The sequence below is a fragment of the Xenopus tropicalis genome, chromosome 2, assembly GCF_000004195.4.
Source record: "Xenopus tropicalis strain Nigerian chromosome 2, UCB_Xtro_10.0, whole genome shotgun sequence".
Classification (NCBI taxonomy): domain Eukaryota; kingdom Metazoa; phylum Chordata; class Amphibia; order Anura; family Pipidae; genus Xenopus; species Xenopus tropicalis.
In genome coordinates, this window is record NC_030678.2 from 28,876,138 (window position 1) to 28,892,989 (window position 16,852).

At 40.6% G+C, this 16,852-nt stretch overlaps 1 protein-coding gene across 1 annotated transcript in view; it reads right to left on the reverse strand.

Moving 5' to 3' along the window:
• Window positions 1–16,192, reverse strand: part of LOC100496021 (FA complementation group B) — a 29,169-nt gene extending 12,977 nt beyond the window's left edge. The window contains exon 1 of the mRNA XM_031896637.1: window positions 16,120–16,192. The gene's annotated coding sequence lies outside the window, so the exon portion shown is untranslated. The remainder of the gene's footprint in view (window positions 1–16,119) is intronic.
• Window positions 16,193–16,852: the final 660 nt, after the last annotated feature.

The window sequence follows — 16,852 nt, forward strand, 5'->3', positions numbered from 1 at the left end:
GTGGAGTGTTGTTGTCTAAAACCAGATTGTAGGGGATCCAGCAGGCTATTGTCAGAAAGGAATAGTGTCACTCAGTTGTAAACTAGGCGCTCAAGTCGTTTAGAGATGAAAGGGAGCAGAGAGAGAGATAGGCCGAAGGTTCCCAAAATTGGAGGGATCAAGACAGAGTTTTTTTTAGGATGGGGGTTACAAGTGCATGTTTCAGTTGGGATGGAAAGGTTCCAGTGAGAGATTGAATAGATGAATTAGAGCTTTGATATGACAGGGATTAGCATTGTGTAGAAGTCTGGAAGGAATGGGGGTCAAGTGGGCAGGTAGTAAGGTAAGAGGAAGCCAAATCTTTGAGACTTTCTTTTCAGTCACTGAGAAGGAGCCAAGAAGAGACTGGGTAGCATGGAGCAAGGGAGGTGAGTGGTTAGGGGGATTAAGTTGTGCTATGTCATTTCTGATGGAGTCAATTTTGTTTTTAAAGTGCTCGCCATTGTCTTGAGCAGTGACTGAAGCACACAGGAGAAGTCTCATTCCAACTGGGAATTGCGCCAGCAACGCTCAAATGTACATGACCGTCTTTGGAAGGTTTTGGTATGAGCAGTGTTCCAAGGTTGGAGCTGTTTGGGTCTAATGCATTTTGTCTAGGCAGGAGCAAGCTCATTAAGGGCAGCAGTGAGTGTGGTCCCAGGTCTGGGAGTTTGAGTAAGGTGTAGACGCCAATAAGAGAGAGCAGCAGGTGAAGCAGGGTCTGTAGAAGAAAGCCAGGTTTCAGTTATTGCAAGTAAGGTAAAGGAGTTAGTAATGAAAAGGTCATGAATGGAGGTAAGTTTGTTGCAGATGGAGCAGTAATTCCAGAGGGCACAGGGTATTTGAACAGTGGCTTTGGGTATAGGGATAAGGTTTCTGTCCTTTAAAGAGATGCAAGGTGGGTTAGAGGAATGTGGCCCTGACAAAACAGGGATGGGGTTAGAGCGCCGGTTGTGTACTATGTGGAAAAAAGGTGATGTGGCGACGTGCACTTAAATGCGCGCTCCAGGTAGCCAACATTCTTTTTCAGACCGGAAATTAGTACTGTTTAGTACTGCGCTCCGGCTTCACAGGGAATTATAAACCTGCTCTCTTCTCCCCTTTCGTCAACATGGTTTATTTTATCTAAAAGCTGCGAGCAGTGAAGGCAGCAGCCAGGTAAGCCAATAATCTTTCAATGACCAGAGAAGACCCCCAACAAAGTGCGTTCATGCTCGATGCTGATGAAAATGGGAGAGCAGAACAGGCTTATAATCCTCTGTGATGCCAGAGCACTGTACTAACTTCGGTTTTAAAAAGAAAGTCAGCTAGCAGGTGATTGAAGAGCGTGCACGTAAGTGCATGTCACCTTTTAATACACAGTACACAACCGGAAGAGGGATTTTACGGTATTATTTATGTATAAAACATTTAAGTTTGTTGTGGTTATTAGTGTTATTGGGGGAGGGCAGAATAGATTTATGACTTATAAATTTTTAGTGTTACTGTTCCTTTAAGTCCAACAGTGTAAAGGGTCAGAAAACAGACTTAGGAATTCTGAGGTAGGAACCAAAAGGAAAAAAAAATAAAAAAATGTGCTAGTGTAAGTTAGCTGTGACTTTTCTTCAGACAAATCATTATACAAAAGCTCCTAATATTATCATTTAGCCGAGCCTATGGAAACACAGAAGCAAATGGCACTGGCTTAAACTTCCCCCAAACATGGATACCATCATCTTAGGGTGATAGCAGCCAATACAATATATGTCCCAAAGACACAATTCTGGGACCTGATGAGAACAACCTATCAGCCTTAGCTGAACTCTATACTGAAAAGTATATAAAGGTTACAAAAAGTTGTGTAAGCTATGAAGGTGCTAAAACAGCAGCAGAGTTTATAAAAGCAGAATGAGAAAATAGACTTTGACCATTGCCCACATGCTCTGCAGAAATAAAGCCATGTTTTCAGGTAAATACCTTAAAACCATCTTTCTGTACTGTGCATACATCTCCAGAAGCAAAGGAAATAATAAACAACAAATCCCCTCGGCTTGTCGAAGCGACTTGTAGCTTGCAGGGATTCTCAAATGGAAGCTGGCAAACTTCTTTCGGAGTTCCATTTTCTATCCAAATCAGCTGTTTACTGCTCACTGCAGCACCTGATGTCTCATATCTGTCATTCCCTTTTTGTATCATGCACACCTGAAGGCAACGTAAAACAGTGCTGTACGCATGTGGAAGAAAGCAGATCCCTGGAACGTTGCTCTGCTTTTCAACGGAATACAAAACAAACTCAGTACCCTGAAGCGTACCATCGAGGTGAAGTCCACTTGTTATATTGTCGGCCACTTGAAAACTTAAGTCCGTGGTGCCAAAGATGATTGTTCCTTCACCATCTACTGTACCGACCCATTGTATAGCAGTCACACTGAGGGTGATGTTAAAATACCAGAAGTAAACCGTGAAATATAACACAATTTCTCTTGATACCTCCACAAAACAGCTGGACCATCACAAATTTGTAGATCTTGCAATCTATCCACATCTAGTGGAAACTTCAGAAAACATTCAACCTCACTGGATGCATGGAACAGGAGCAAGGTACATTTTGTGGCACCGCTACTCTTTTTCTTAAGGTGGCGACACATGTGGCGATCTGACGATCTTTCGTGCGACCATCGGTCACACAAAAGATCGTCAGATCCGCCACTAACCTTCAGGGCTGAAACAGGTAGATAAAGAGGTAGAAACAATAGGATTTCTACCTCCTTCTGCCGATTCAGCGCTGAAGGCAGATTTTGGTCAGGCGCCTTCTATGGCGCTCGATCAAAATCTTTTAACTGGCCCGATCGGCGAGTCGACAGATATCAGCAGGTTCCTGCAATATCGGTCGACTCGCCGACTTGCCATACACGCACCGAATATCGTACGAAACGAGGTTTTGTACGATATTATCGGTGCGTGTATGGCCAGCTTTACATGTTTTTAGCAAAACACAAGGAAGGTTTAAGCCTGTACGGGAGTCCGTTACACAATTAATGCATACAAGTTCCACCCCAGATTTAGTGCCTGGAAAGCTGTACTGTCCCAGGGACTGCTCAATAAACGTCTGAGAGACTCTGTCAAACCTCTTTCTAAAGAAAAGCAACTTGTACTTTTCACTGGCCCTTACAAATTCTTTTGCTATCAGGGATTTGAAAAATAAGGTCTCCATAGAAAGAAACTATTTGTTGTCTCCATAAGGTGTAATCCTGCTTTCATTCGGTCAACTCTTTATTATGAATTCCTGTGCAACACATCCATCCTTTATAAAGAAAAAAAAATTGAATAGCATTATAAACACAAACAATTTGCAATTGGTCTTCATTTTTTATTATTTGTAGGTTTTTAGGTAGTTTTTTAGCCAATTAATTTTCAGCTCAGCAGTTCTAGTTTCAGTAGCTATCTGGTTGCTAGAGTCCAAGTTACCTTAGCAACAAGGGAGTGGTTTGGATGAGAGACTGGTATATGAGTATGAGAGGGGCTGAATAGAAAAGAAAGATACAAAAAGTAACAATAACAATAAAACTGTAGCCTCAAAGATCAATCTGGTCAGTGACCCCCAATTAAAAACTGCCAAGAGTTTTTCCTCCAATAAGGATTAATTATTTCTTAGTTGGGATCAAGTACAAGGTATTGTTTTATTATTACAGAGGAAAAGGAAATCATTTTTAAAATTTTAATTATTTGCTTATAATGGAGTCTATGGGAGATGGCCTTTCCGTAATTAAGAACTTTCCGGATAACGGGTTTCTGGATAAGGGATCCCATACCTGTATAAGTATTTTCATATAGGAAATGCCTACTCTTAGGGGCTGATTTACTAACCCACGAATCCGACCCGAATTGGAAAAGTTCCGACTTGAAAACGAACATTTTGCGACTTTTTCGTATTTGTTGCGATTTTTTCGGCTTCTTTACGAATTTTTCGTTACCAATACGATTTTTGCGTAAAAACGCGAGTTTTTCGTAGCCATTACGAAAGTTGCGTAAAAAGTTGCGCTTTTTTCGTAGCGTTAAAACTTACGCGAAAAGTTGCGCCTTTTTCGTAGCGTTAAAACTTAAAAGGTGCAAAGTTTCGCGTAAGTTTTAACGCTACGATAAAAGCGCAACTTTTTGCGCAAGTTTTAACGCTATGAAAAATCGCCAGATTTTACGCAACTTTCGTAATGGCTACGAAAAACTCGCGTTTTTACGCAAAAATCGTATTGGTAACGAAAAATTCGTAAAGAAGCCGAAAAAATCGCAAAAAATACGAAAAAATCGCAAAATACCGATCATTACGAAAAAAACGCAATCGGACTCATTTCGACCCGTTCGTGGGTTAGTAAATGTGCCCCAAAGGGTAAGGCAATTTAAGATTGCCAGTAATATATTGGCATTCTAAAAACATATGATATTTGTTTATTTATTTCCCAGCTATTGCGTTTAACCCTTTAAGTGCCAGCCGAATTCGTCATTTCGGTTCCCCCCAGTGCCAGACGTTTTTTAAGCATTTTGTACTCATTCACTTTAACAATGTTTTTTGGTAGAAAAACCTCCATGAAACTAGGGAAATTATATATCGTTTTTTTCGTCACTAATTGGGCTTCGACATACATACCAAATTTTATAACTTTTCTGGAGATATGATGTGTATTTTGGGTGAAATATGTAAAAAAAAATAAAATTATGAAAAATTTCTGTATATTTTGAGTTTTTTTTCCATAGAAAAGTTAATTTTACACACTTTTTTTGTTGTTTGTAAAAGCCCTGATACTCCCAAGTCCAACGATACCAAATATGTGGTGGTACCCCACAGTTCCTGTCCAGAAGTAACCCCCAAACTAAAGCAATACTTTGTACAATATCACACCAGAACAAAGCAGAAAAGCGCTTGTAACAGTTAATGCAGCATAACTTATATGTAAATCTAAAATATCCCCTCATGTTTGGTATCTTTAGAAACTACAGACCTTCAGGTTTCTAGGTGCAATGTAGTTTTCACTCAAAAGCCAAATACCTTTTGTCAGTGCATTGTGAAATTTGGAACTTTTTATGACATTTTTTTTTTTTCTAAAACGTAAACTTGGACGCATGATCAAATGTGGATTTGACAAAAAAAAATCTCATAAAAATTTTCTAACAAAGGCATATTTGAAAGACAAACTTCTCCTGAATAAAATGATGCCCCATATGTATGGGTGCACATAAAGACATGGGCACCAAACACTCCAAAGCAGGGGCAATGCACAAGGGCAATTACAGCTAAAAATGTGGGGGCTGCGCTCTATATGCACTTCCTGCAGTTTTTCAGTGTTAACCCCCCTACCTGTGAAATAACCCCCACAAACTATATATTTCTGAAAAGTGCACACCTTCAGCTATTCAGAGACACCACTCTTCTCTTTCTACATGGAAAATTGTGGCCGCAGTCCCTTGCAGAAGTCAGCGCTTTGGTCAGAAATCAAGGAAAAACCAGATAAAAAACCTAGATTTCTCCCCAAAATCTCCATGGCAACTACCAAAAACTTACTAAACATCAATCTGCAAGTTCCCCTGAATAAAACGATACCCCATATGTATGGGTGCACATAAAGACGTGGCCACCAAATGCCCCAAAACAGGGGCAATGCATAAGGGCAATTTCAGTTGAAATTTTGGGGGCTGCGCTCTATGTGCACTACCTGCAGTTTTTCAGTGTTAACCCCCCCTAATTGTGAAATAACCCTCACAAACTATATATTTCTGAAAAGTGCACACCTTCAGCTATTCAGAGACGCCACTCTCCTCTTTCTACATGGAAAAATTGTGGCCGTAGTTCCTTGCAGAAGTCAGCGCTTTGGTCAGAAATCAAGGAAAAAACAGATACAAACCTAGATTTCTCCCCAAAATCTCTATGGCAACTACCAAAAACTTACTAAACATCAATCTGCAAGTTCCCCTGAATAAAACGATACCCCATATGTATGGGTGCACATAAAGACGTGGCCACCAAATGCCCCAAAACAGAGGCAATGCAAAAGGGCAATTTCAGTAGAAATTTTGGGGGCTGCGCTCTATGTGCACTACCTGCAGTTTTTCAGTGTTAACCCCCCCTAATTGTGAAATAACCCTCACAAACTATATATTTCTGAAAAGTGCACACCTTCAGCTATTCAGAGACACCACTCTTCTCTTTCTACATGGAAAATTGTGGCCGCAGTCCCTTGCAGAAGTCAGCGCTTTGGTCAGAAATCAAGGAAAAACCAGATAAAAAACCTAGATTTCTCCCCAAAATCTCCATGGCAACTACCAAAAACTTACTAAACATCAATCTGCAAGTTCCCCTGAATAAAACGATACCCCATATGTATGGGTGCACATAAAGACGTGGCCACCAAATGCCCCAAAACAGGGGCAATGCATAAGGGCAATTTCAGTTGAAATTTTGGGGGCTGCGCTCTATGTGCACTACCTGCAGTTTTTCAGTGTTAACCCCCCCTAATTGTGAAATAACCCTCACAAACTATATATTTCTGAAAAGTGCACACCTTCAGCTATTCAGAGACGCCACTCTCCTCTTTCTACATGGAAAATTGTGGCCGTAGTTCCTTGCAGAAGTCAGCGCTTTGGTCAGAAATCAAGGAAAAAACAGATACAAACCTAGATTTCTCCCCAAAATCTCTATGGCAACTACCAAAAACTTACTAAACATCAATCTGCAAGTTCCCCTGAATAAAACGATACCCCATATGTATGGGTGCACATAAAGACGTGGCCACCAAATGCCCCAAAACAGAGGCAATGCAAAAGGGCAATTTCAGTAGAAATTTTGGGGCTGCGCTCTATGTGCACTACCTGCAGTTTTTTCAGTGTTAATCCCCCCTAATTGTGAAATAACCCTCACAAACTATATATTTCTGAAAAGTGCACACCTTCAGCTATTCAGAGACACCACTCTCCTCTTTCTACATGGAAAATTGTGGCCGTAGTTCCTTGCAGAAGTCAGCGCTTTGGTCAGAAATCAAGGAAAAAAACAGATACAAACCTAGATTTCTCCCCAAAATCTCCATGGCAACTACCAAAAACTTACTAAACATCAATCTGCAAGTTCCCCTGAATAAAACGATACCCCCTATGTATGGGTGCACATAAAGACGTGGCCACCAAATGCCCCAAAACAGGGGCAATGCAAAAGGGCAATTTCAGTTGAAATTTTGGGGGCTGCGCTCTATGTGCACTTCCTGCAGTTTTCAGTGTTAACCCCCCATACCTGTAAAAAAAACCCCACAAACTATATATTTCTGAAAAGTGCACACCATTAGCTATTCAGAGACGCCACTCTCCTCTTTCTACATGGAAAATTGCGGCCGCAGTCCCTTGCAGAAGTCAGCGCTTTGGTCAGAAATCAAGGAAAAAACAGATACAAACCTAGATTTCTCCCCAAAATCTCTATGGCAACTACCAAAAACTTACTAAACATCAATCTGCAAGTTCCCCTGAATAAAACGATACCCCCTATGTATGGGTGCACATAAAGACGTGGCCACCAAATGCCCCAAAACAGGGGCAATGCAAAAGGGCAATTTCAGTTGAAATTTTGGGGGCTGCGCTCTATGTGCACTTCCTGCAGTTTTTCAGTGTTAACCCCCCATACCTGTAAAAAAACCCCCACAAACTATATATTTCTGAAAAGTGCACACCATTAGCTATTCAGAGACGCCACTCTCCTCTTTCTACATGGAAAATTGCGGCCGCAGTCCCTTGCAGAAGTCAGCGCTTTGGTCAGAAATCAAGGAAAAAACAGATACAAACCTAGATTTCTCCCCAAAATCTCTATGGCAACTACCAAAAACTTACTAAATATCAATTTGCAAGTTCCCCTGAATAAAACGATACCCCATATGTATGGGTGCACATAAAGACGTGGCCACCAAATGCCCCAAAACAGGGGCAATGCAAAAGGGCAATTTCACTGAGCTCTATGTGCACTTCCTGCAGTTTTTCAGTGTTAACCCCCCATACCTGTAAAATAACCCCCACAAACTATATATTTCTGAAAAGTGCACACCATCAGCTATTCAGAGACGCCACTCTCCTCTTTCTACATGGAAAATTGCGGCCGCAGTCCCTTGCAGAAGTCGGTGCTTTGGTCAGAAATCAAGGAAAAAAACAGATACAAACCTAGATTTCTCCCCAAAATCTCTATAGCAACTACCAAAAACTTACTAAACATCAATCTGCAAGTTCCCCTGAATAAAACGATACCCCATATGTATGGGTGCACATAAAGACGTGGCCACCAAATGCCCCAAAACAGGGGCAATGCATAATAATGGGGCTGCAATTTATGTGCACATCTCAAAGTTTTTCAGACAAAAATTGCCCCTTAACTGTAAAAAAACCCATATAAACTATACATTGATTAAAAATAGACAACTTCAGCTATTTAGAGACACCATTCTTGGTCTGAAAAAAAATATAAAGTTAGATTTCTCCCCAAAATCTCAACGGCAACTATCAAAAAACTTGCTCAGTATCAATTAGCAAGTTACCCTGAATAAAATTACACCCCATATGTCTGGTTGCACATAAGTACATGGCCGCCAAACCTGAAAATGCACTCTATGCACCCCTTGCAGTTTTTTACTTTACCCCCCCCCCCAAATAAACCCCTAAATTGTACTTTACTCACCTATTTCTGTTTTGTGGAGCATCTTTGATTTGAGTTCCATCTTTCCTGTGGTGTTATGATACCAGTTTTTTGCTTCTTCCTACACTACTTTAGAAATGACAAAATCTGCACCACATTTAGAAGGATATTTGCCAAAAAATCCATAGTAATTTGGCCCATAAATGATGCAAATGTCCTTAGAAGTTGCACTAAAGGTTAGGAATTTAGGTGCCAACAATAAAGCTTGGGGCATTAGCATCAGAGATAAAATTATGTGCACCATTACGTGCCGTGCAGCAGTCACCAGTGGCACACCAGTATTACGCAAAGTTTTTATATTTAGAGAGCCACTGCAACTTGTGTAACCTAACCAGAACATACAGTAGATATTCAATTTGTACTACAAGCACAAAAAACCATAATGTATCTGTCATCCTGTGCTCAAGAACCTTTGCAAAAAACTCAAGGCCTACACTTACAGTAGTTAAATGCTGCCCAGAAATGCAAAGTAATATACAAAACTATGCACAGATAACTGCGCTGACAGGCAAGCTTTTGAGGTGCCAGTAAAAGGACTTGTGGCATCAGCTTTAGAGATAAAAACATCTCATTGATTCATCACACACCACAAGTTTTATCATGCGCCCTGTCAGTCACCCAGCACCTCAGTTCGCTATACCAACAGCACAATATAAGTCCTACCCCATAACCAAAGAAACACTGCAACTAGCCTGAATAACCATAGCTCAAACACAAAAATCTGAATGCCCAAGAACAAGTCTAAACAACCACAAGCTACAAGCACACTTTGTTTTTCTGACAACCTGTGCAAAAAACAAAATCACACACCATAAATCCCTACTTTACTAAAAAAAAAAACAACACTTTTGCCAATATGACACACCTTACCAAACTTTTCATCACATATATCTATAACCTAGTTATAAGTAAAGTACGGACCTGCCAGAATAGATAAACTCAATAAATAAAAAACAGCGTCACTTTGCCAGCACAGCTAAGTTTGGAGTCCTGAAACCTTGTGCATAAAAACCTAGAACATGCCAAGTTCACTATTCTGATATGCTAAATCCTTATTCCACCAACAAACCCAGAGAACCATAACCTACCTATAAAAACACAAAATTCAAGTCCTCTCATAGTGTACCACAGTATGGTACACTTCAAAACATGGGTGGAAACACAAAGCAGGCTTGCTAGGACACTTGGGACAATAATACCGGACATCTCGCCTAACACCCTTGGAACGGCAAACCTTACATTTTCTCTGGGCATATGTTTTTTTAGGTGTTGGTGGAATTTGTGCTATAAAATGCTTACCCACCATTCGGGCAACATTGTCATTACCTGGCATGTCAGGAACCTCCTCTACATCACCAAACAACAAGGAAGGGAGCAACTGCAGCAAATAATTGTAATAAGACAATCTGGGGCCTGGTACTGCCGCCTTGTAAACGACATAAGAATTATAAAGGGCCATTTGGATCATATAAATTGCTGCTTTTTTGTACCAGGCCCTGGTTTTTCGGGTGGCATTATAATAATGTTGTATTTGGTCGGATTTATCAACACCACCCATATGCTTACTATATTCTTTACTACACAGTGGCTTTGTTTTTGAGGGCCTACCGCCACTTCTGTGTTGGACAATCATGGTCTCATCGTGGATAGTAGTAAGCATAAAAACAACTTTGGTGTCTGAATATTTTATGGCCAAGAGCTCATTGCTTCTTAGAGCATGTACTTCTCCACGCTTCAGTTTCTTATCCAGCAATTCCCTGGGCAGTCCTTTGCGGTTACGGTTGACTGTGCCGCAGGCTGGGGTGTCCAAAGAATTTAGGGCTCTAAATAAAGGGATGCTTGTGTAAAAGTTATCCACGTATAAGTGGTAACCTCGGCCCAGCAGTGGAGTTATGAGCTCCCAAACAATTTTACCACTGGTAGTCAAGTCAGTGGGACAACCGGGGGGGTCCAAATTAGTGTCCTTTCCCTCATACAGCATGAAATAACTAGTGTAGCCCGTGCTGCTTTCACAGAGTTTGTAAAATTTCATCCCATAGCGAGAACGCTTACTTGGGATATATTGGCGAAATTTTAGGCGCCCTTTGAAGAGCAAAAGGGACTCATCAACACAGACATTTTGGGAGGGGGTGTAAACCTCTGCGAAGCGCTGAGACAGGCTATCTATAAGGGGCCTCAATTTATAAAGCCTGTCATAACCGGGCTCATTAGGGGCAACAGCCGTTGTGTTGTCGTTAAAGTGAAGAAACCGCAATAAAATTTGATAACGGTTTCTTGGCATAACGGCTGAAAAAAGAGGGATGGAAAGGACTGTATTGGTATCCCAGTAGGAAGCTAAAGAATTACGTTCTACGAGTCCCATTGCCAATGTAAGAGCCAGGAATCTTTTTATTTCGTTTATATTTGTGGGATACCATGCCTGGGCTCTTGAAAAACCCGGTAAAGGGTTGCTGGCAAGATACTGCTCAGCATACAAATTTGTGTAACGGACCATGTCCTGTAGGATGGCCTCTGTAATATAGAGATTAAAAAAATCTATAATTTCAAAATTAGTGGTGTCCACACTGAGGCCAGGGACTGCAGTGAAAGGGGGAATTTCAGGGACATAATTACAGGGAGGCCCCCACGCAGGCTCTCCAACTGCTGCATCAGTGCTACCCTCACCCTCTTCTACTTCCATGGGTACATCTTGGGCACTACCACCAGCCTCTGCCTCTTCAGCAGTAAGCGTGCCACCACTACTAACCTCTGCGCTAACCGTGTCACTATCGTCTATCTCTGATTCCTCAGTAGAGTGGTCAGATGGAACATACTCAGACCCAGAATCGCTAAATTCTTCTGAGCTGGAGTCCATGCAATACCTAGCAGCTTCCTCGGTGCTGTAAAACCGTTTGGCCATTGTGCCAGAAATATACCGACAACTGCAAATCTAGCAATCAGCAGGCAAAGTGAAAACAAGCAAGCAAAAAAAAAAAAAAAAAAAAAAAAGCAGCAAGCAAGACAGCACTTGTAATAGGAGAAGCTAGAAAAAAAAACCTCACTGTAACCTTTTGATAAACTCAAGCCAGCAAGGGATGACCAGGAGTTAACCTTTGGCAATAGAAACTACTAGAACAATCTGAACTTAGCACCTCTGGATCTTTCTAGAACAACTGAAACCAAATGGAATAAAACCACTAAAAGCAATCAAAGAACAATAATTACAATGAAATCGGTGGTCAGAGCCCTGGATCCACCAATGTCACTGCAAAAGCAACCTTTTAGGGGCACTAAATACACAATAAAGAACAATGCAAAGATAAAACACCATAAAATCAGTAAATTCAAATAAAACCACCCAAACCAACAAAAGAACAATAATTGCAATGAAATCGGTGGTCAGAGCCCTGGATCCACCAATGTCACTGCAAAAGCAACCTTTTAGGGGCACTAAATACACAATAAAGAACAATGCAAAGATAAAACACCATAAAATCAGTAAATTCAAATAAAACCACCCAAACCTACAAAAGAACAATAATTGCAATGAAATCAGTGGTCAGAGCCCTGGATCCACCAATGTCACTGCAAAAGCAACCTTTTAGGGGCACTAAATACACAATAAAGAACAATGCAAAGATAAAACACCATAAAATCAGTAAATTCAAATAAAACCACCCAAACCTACAAAAGAACAATAATTGCAATGAAATCGGTGGTCAGAGCCCTGGATCCACCAACGTCACTGCAAAAGCAACCTTTTAGGGGCACTAAATACACAATAAAGAACAATGCAAAGATAAAACACCATAAAATCAGTAAATTCAAATAAAACCACTCAAACCAACAGAAGAACAATTATTGCAATGAAATCAGTGGCCAGAGCCCTGGATCCACCAACGTCACTGCAAAAGCAACCTTTTAGGGGCACTAAATACACAATAAAGAACAATGCAAAGATAAAACACCATAAAATCAGTAAATTCAAATAAAACCACTCAAACCAACAGAAGAACAATTATTGCAATGAAATCAGTGGCCAGAGCCCTGGATCCACCAACGTCACTGCAAATTCAGCACCCAATAGCAATAAAAAAGTTACAGTGCAATAGAATAATTCAAAAACAGAAATCAATTATGAAAATGCCAAAAAAACACTAAAATGCAACCAAATAAATCAGATAATTATAGAGCAAGATCAGAAATAAAGTTTTAGTAAAAAAAAAGACTGCCAAAGAAAGCAAAGAAAGAAAGAAAAGAAAAGAAAGAAAGATTTTTTTTTTTTTTTTTTTTTTTTTTTTCTAAGTGTAAGTGTGTGTGTAAGTGTCTGTGTGTGCTTGGGAAAGTTGTAAATAAGTGTGTATGTGTGTAAAAGTGTAATAATGACAAAGATAGAAGAAGAAATGGAAAAAAAAAATAAAAAAAATTTTTAGACAGTTGAGATAGAAATAAGCAAAATAAACAGTGGTTAGAGAGTTGTAGTTCAGCTCACACAATGCAGGCAGGCAATCAGGGCGACCAATCCAGCAGGAAGGCAGCAGGAAGGCAGCAGGGGGGCTCCAGCAGTCACATGTGCTCAGCAGGAGTGAAGAGGCGACGCGGGGGCGGCGACATTTAAAGGGACAGCAGTGGACACGTCATCAATGCGTGTCCACTGCTGTCATTGGCTGAGGGACCGGATCGGTGCGGCTCGGGGACCGGATCTGTAAGTATGTGTTCATTCGCTCGTTGCCTAGGGGGTTGTGCAGGCTTTACAAGCGCTGCGCTGCTTTAAAAGCGAGCGCAGCGCTTGTAAAGCCGACAGTGCCATTGGACGTAGATTCTACGTCCCATGGCACTTTGGTCCCTTGGTACCTGGGACGTAGAATCTACGTCCCTTGGCACTTAAAGGGTTAAACTGCAGTCTGTTTTTTTTTTTTTTTTTGGAGTTGCCATGATAACTGACCATAGCAACCAGTAAGCAAACAAGAAAGGTGCATAATTGACAACCTGATTGTTAAAAACCCATAGAATGGCCAGCCCATTGAATAATTGGTTTATCAATCAATTTTAGGAAAGATGCATCCTAAATAGAAGACCTTGAATAAATAAAATTGTGACTTGCACTTGATATTTATTTAAAAAAGGAGCAAAAATAACAAAAAGAAAAATGGATTTTAAAAAAAATCTCTTTCTCTTGCCCTTTTAATTGCCCCATTTTTAAATAAATATCTAATAAAAGTTATATTTTATTCATTTAAGATGTGCTATTTAGGTATCTTTCCCTAAAATGTAATGATAAACCAATACATTGTGCACCTTGTAAAAAAAGAATAGTGCAAGGTTTTTGATATAGTCATTGAGGAATTGGTAATGAAAGATCCATCTATAATATGGGAAATGTGATTTAAGAGCAAAGTTCCCATCTAGAAATGTATGTGTTTTCTGTTCAGTCCAGCAAGAGTTATAAAAGGCTGTCTACTGTAAACTGCCTCTCCTTTTAATTTTTATAGAAAAAATACAGACTTTAAAAAAAAAAGCAGAATTAGTGTTTGTTTTGGCAGCAACACATGAGCACTTACTGGGGTATAACAGCAGAAGAAGTAGGCCAAGTAACATTTGGGGGGACTCTTGAGCTATAGGCACTGACTGATAATCACTTACAGGATCCTCCTAATATTTAGAGGATTCTTCAATGATTTTGCTGTGGGGCCCACCAAGCACTTGCAGGGGTATTGCAGCCAGGCCAGTTGAGCGCCTCAGTAAAACAATTCCAGGGGCTGCTCTTAGGGGACGTTGCAGATCTAATTTAAAGAGTCAAACTAAAGGCGGCCATACACGCTACAATTCTGATCCTTCGTAAGATCATTCCGTAGGATCGTTCATCCACTCTACTAATGTAACTAGCTGAATTGTCAGATATGCAGGTAAAACAAAGGAATTCTTTACCCCTATGTGACAGTTCAGCAGTAACGTTACGATGTTTGGGCGCCTTCAAAGACCGATATTGGTCCCCTTGTCTCCCGCCATACATGCGCCGATTATCGTACAAAACTAATGTCAGTGCCTGTACGGCCACCGTTACAGGGGTCAAAGTCTAGGCAGTGGGGCAAACAGGCTCTGCAGTCTAATCATTCATTCATTTTGTCATGATTTCTTACTCCAGCACCCCCCAACAACCTTTCCCTTTCAATATCCTTAATCCAGACTGGACACCAAAGATCTATATATAGAACATTTTCAGTCTACAAATCCCACAACACACAGCAATAAGTACCAGTACTCAAGCAGTGCAACAAATCAACCCATTGCACATACCTGTACCCCCTCTCCCTAATCCACCTGGCACCTTTATAAACACATTAGCTGTAAGGTATGGGGATATGCTATGTGGCCCTTACGTAACCTGTCCCTGCTTGCAACAGTAGAATGGACGGAGTATTTTCATTGGACAAAGAGATAAACTTGGCCATGTAATTATCATAGTCTGGAGAGTCCGGCAAAACTAAGATGGAGCAGGGATGTTTGGATTTTACTGAAGGATGGGATTTCTCTGGGGTTTAGTTTAACTGCAGAAAATGAAGAGGAGCTGTCGGCCAGTGAATATATTTGATTGCCCTTTGACAACTTGCATGCCATCTGTTTCCCAGCATGAAGCTCGTGTTTGGGATAGATTCAAAGGGCAATCAAATATATGCACTTGACCAGATCTCCTCTACACTTCCTGAAGTTCATGACAAATAGACTCTTCAATGAATAAATTAGGGCTATGGTAAAGCCCACTAACTAAACCCCAGAGAAATCCCATCCTTCTGTAAGTTTCATACTTCCCTGCTCCATCTTAGTTTGGCTGTGCTCTCCAGACTATAGTAATTGCATGGCCAAGTGTTTTATCTTTTTATCTCTTTGTCCAAAGGGCAAACAAATATTCACGATATCAATGGTTCTTAGTGATGCCATTAGTTATAATCAGTACTTAGTGGTCATTTCACATTACTCAATGAGACTTGAGCATTGTAAAAAAGTTTTTTTTTGTTAGTTGGACTGCCAAATGGAATGTCTAACACCACTTGTAACGTGCTTCAGGGTTGTTTCCCCATTACTGCTCTATGTGCATCCAACCGGGTGCTTTTCATTGGCTGGAAAAAGAAGGGTTTAAGCAGTTCCAGTTGCTACCATTGGGGTAACCTCAAACCCTGAACATATAAAAACCTTTACAACACCCTGTAACAAGTAACATGTAGCTTTGGCTTCCTGTGCTTTGGTATTTAAGCCTCACATTGACGTTAAGCTCCCCAGTAATTGTTACATGGTAACCTCTCACCACCCCCCAAAAAAAACCAGGAGGGTGCTATTACTACAATATTACTCCCAAACGTTGTAAGGCCCTGGGTAGTATCTGTGAACATTAAGGGTTAGATGGTACCAAAGAAGTATCTGGATAGACTTACCTGTGATACATGGGCGTCAACAGAAGGGGGCAAGAGGGGGCACTTGCCCCCCCCTGGAAAAGTAGCAAAAAAAACCTTACTTTCTGCACTGTCTCCTCAAGCCCGTTTTGCTGTGCTCCGATCTTTCTTCTTGTGGATTCTCCAATCAGAGCACAGCTTCCTTGACAGACAGTAAAATTGACCAATCAGAGCACAGATGCACACAGGGATCGGGAGATTTTGCAAACTGGAAACAGAAATGAAGACTGAAAAGAAGAATCTGCAGCTGTAACTTTACCTGAGAACCAACTCTCAACTTTTGCTGCAGATTTCATCCCACAGGCACTATACACAGGTACTATACAGTTCTAAAGAATCACTAGCTGACATTAAATTGTTTTTTGCCTGACCTGACATCTATAATAATTTATAATCTATCCCCTACCCTAACAGATGGAGGGTAAGTTAACTCTTTCCCTCTGAAAAAGCTCATTGTGTGTTTGTATATTTGTTGTTGTTTTTTGCACTTACTATTTTTTTTTTTTTGTCATTGTTTTGTTTATTTATAGTAAGTTACAGTGGAGCAAATGTTGTGTATCAGTGCCAGTGTTATAGTGCCAGGGCCTGAATATCTGCCATTAATACCCACTGCTTCTTACTGTATATAATGTGCTGGTTTTGTAAATACGGACTGCGTCTCACTGTATATAATGGGGAGTCAGTATCCACTGCCTTTCTTGCTATAAAACTAACA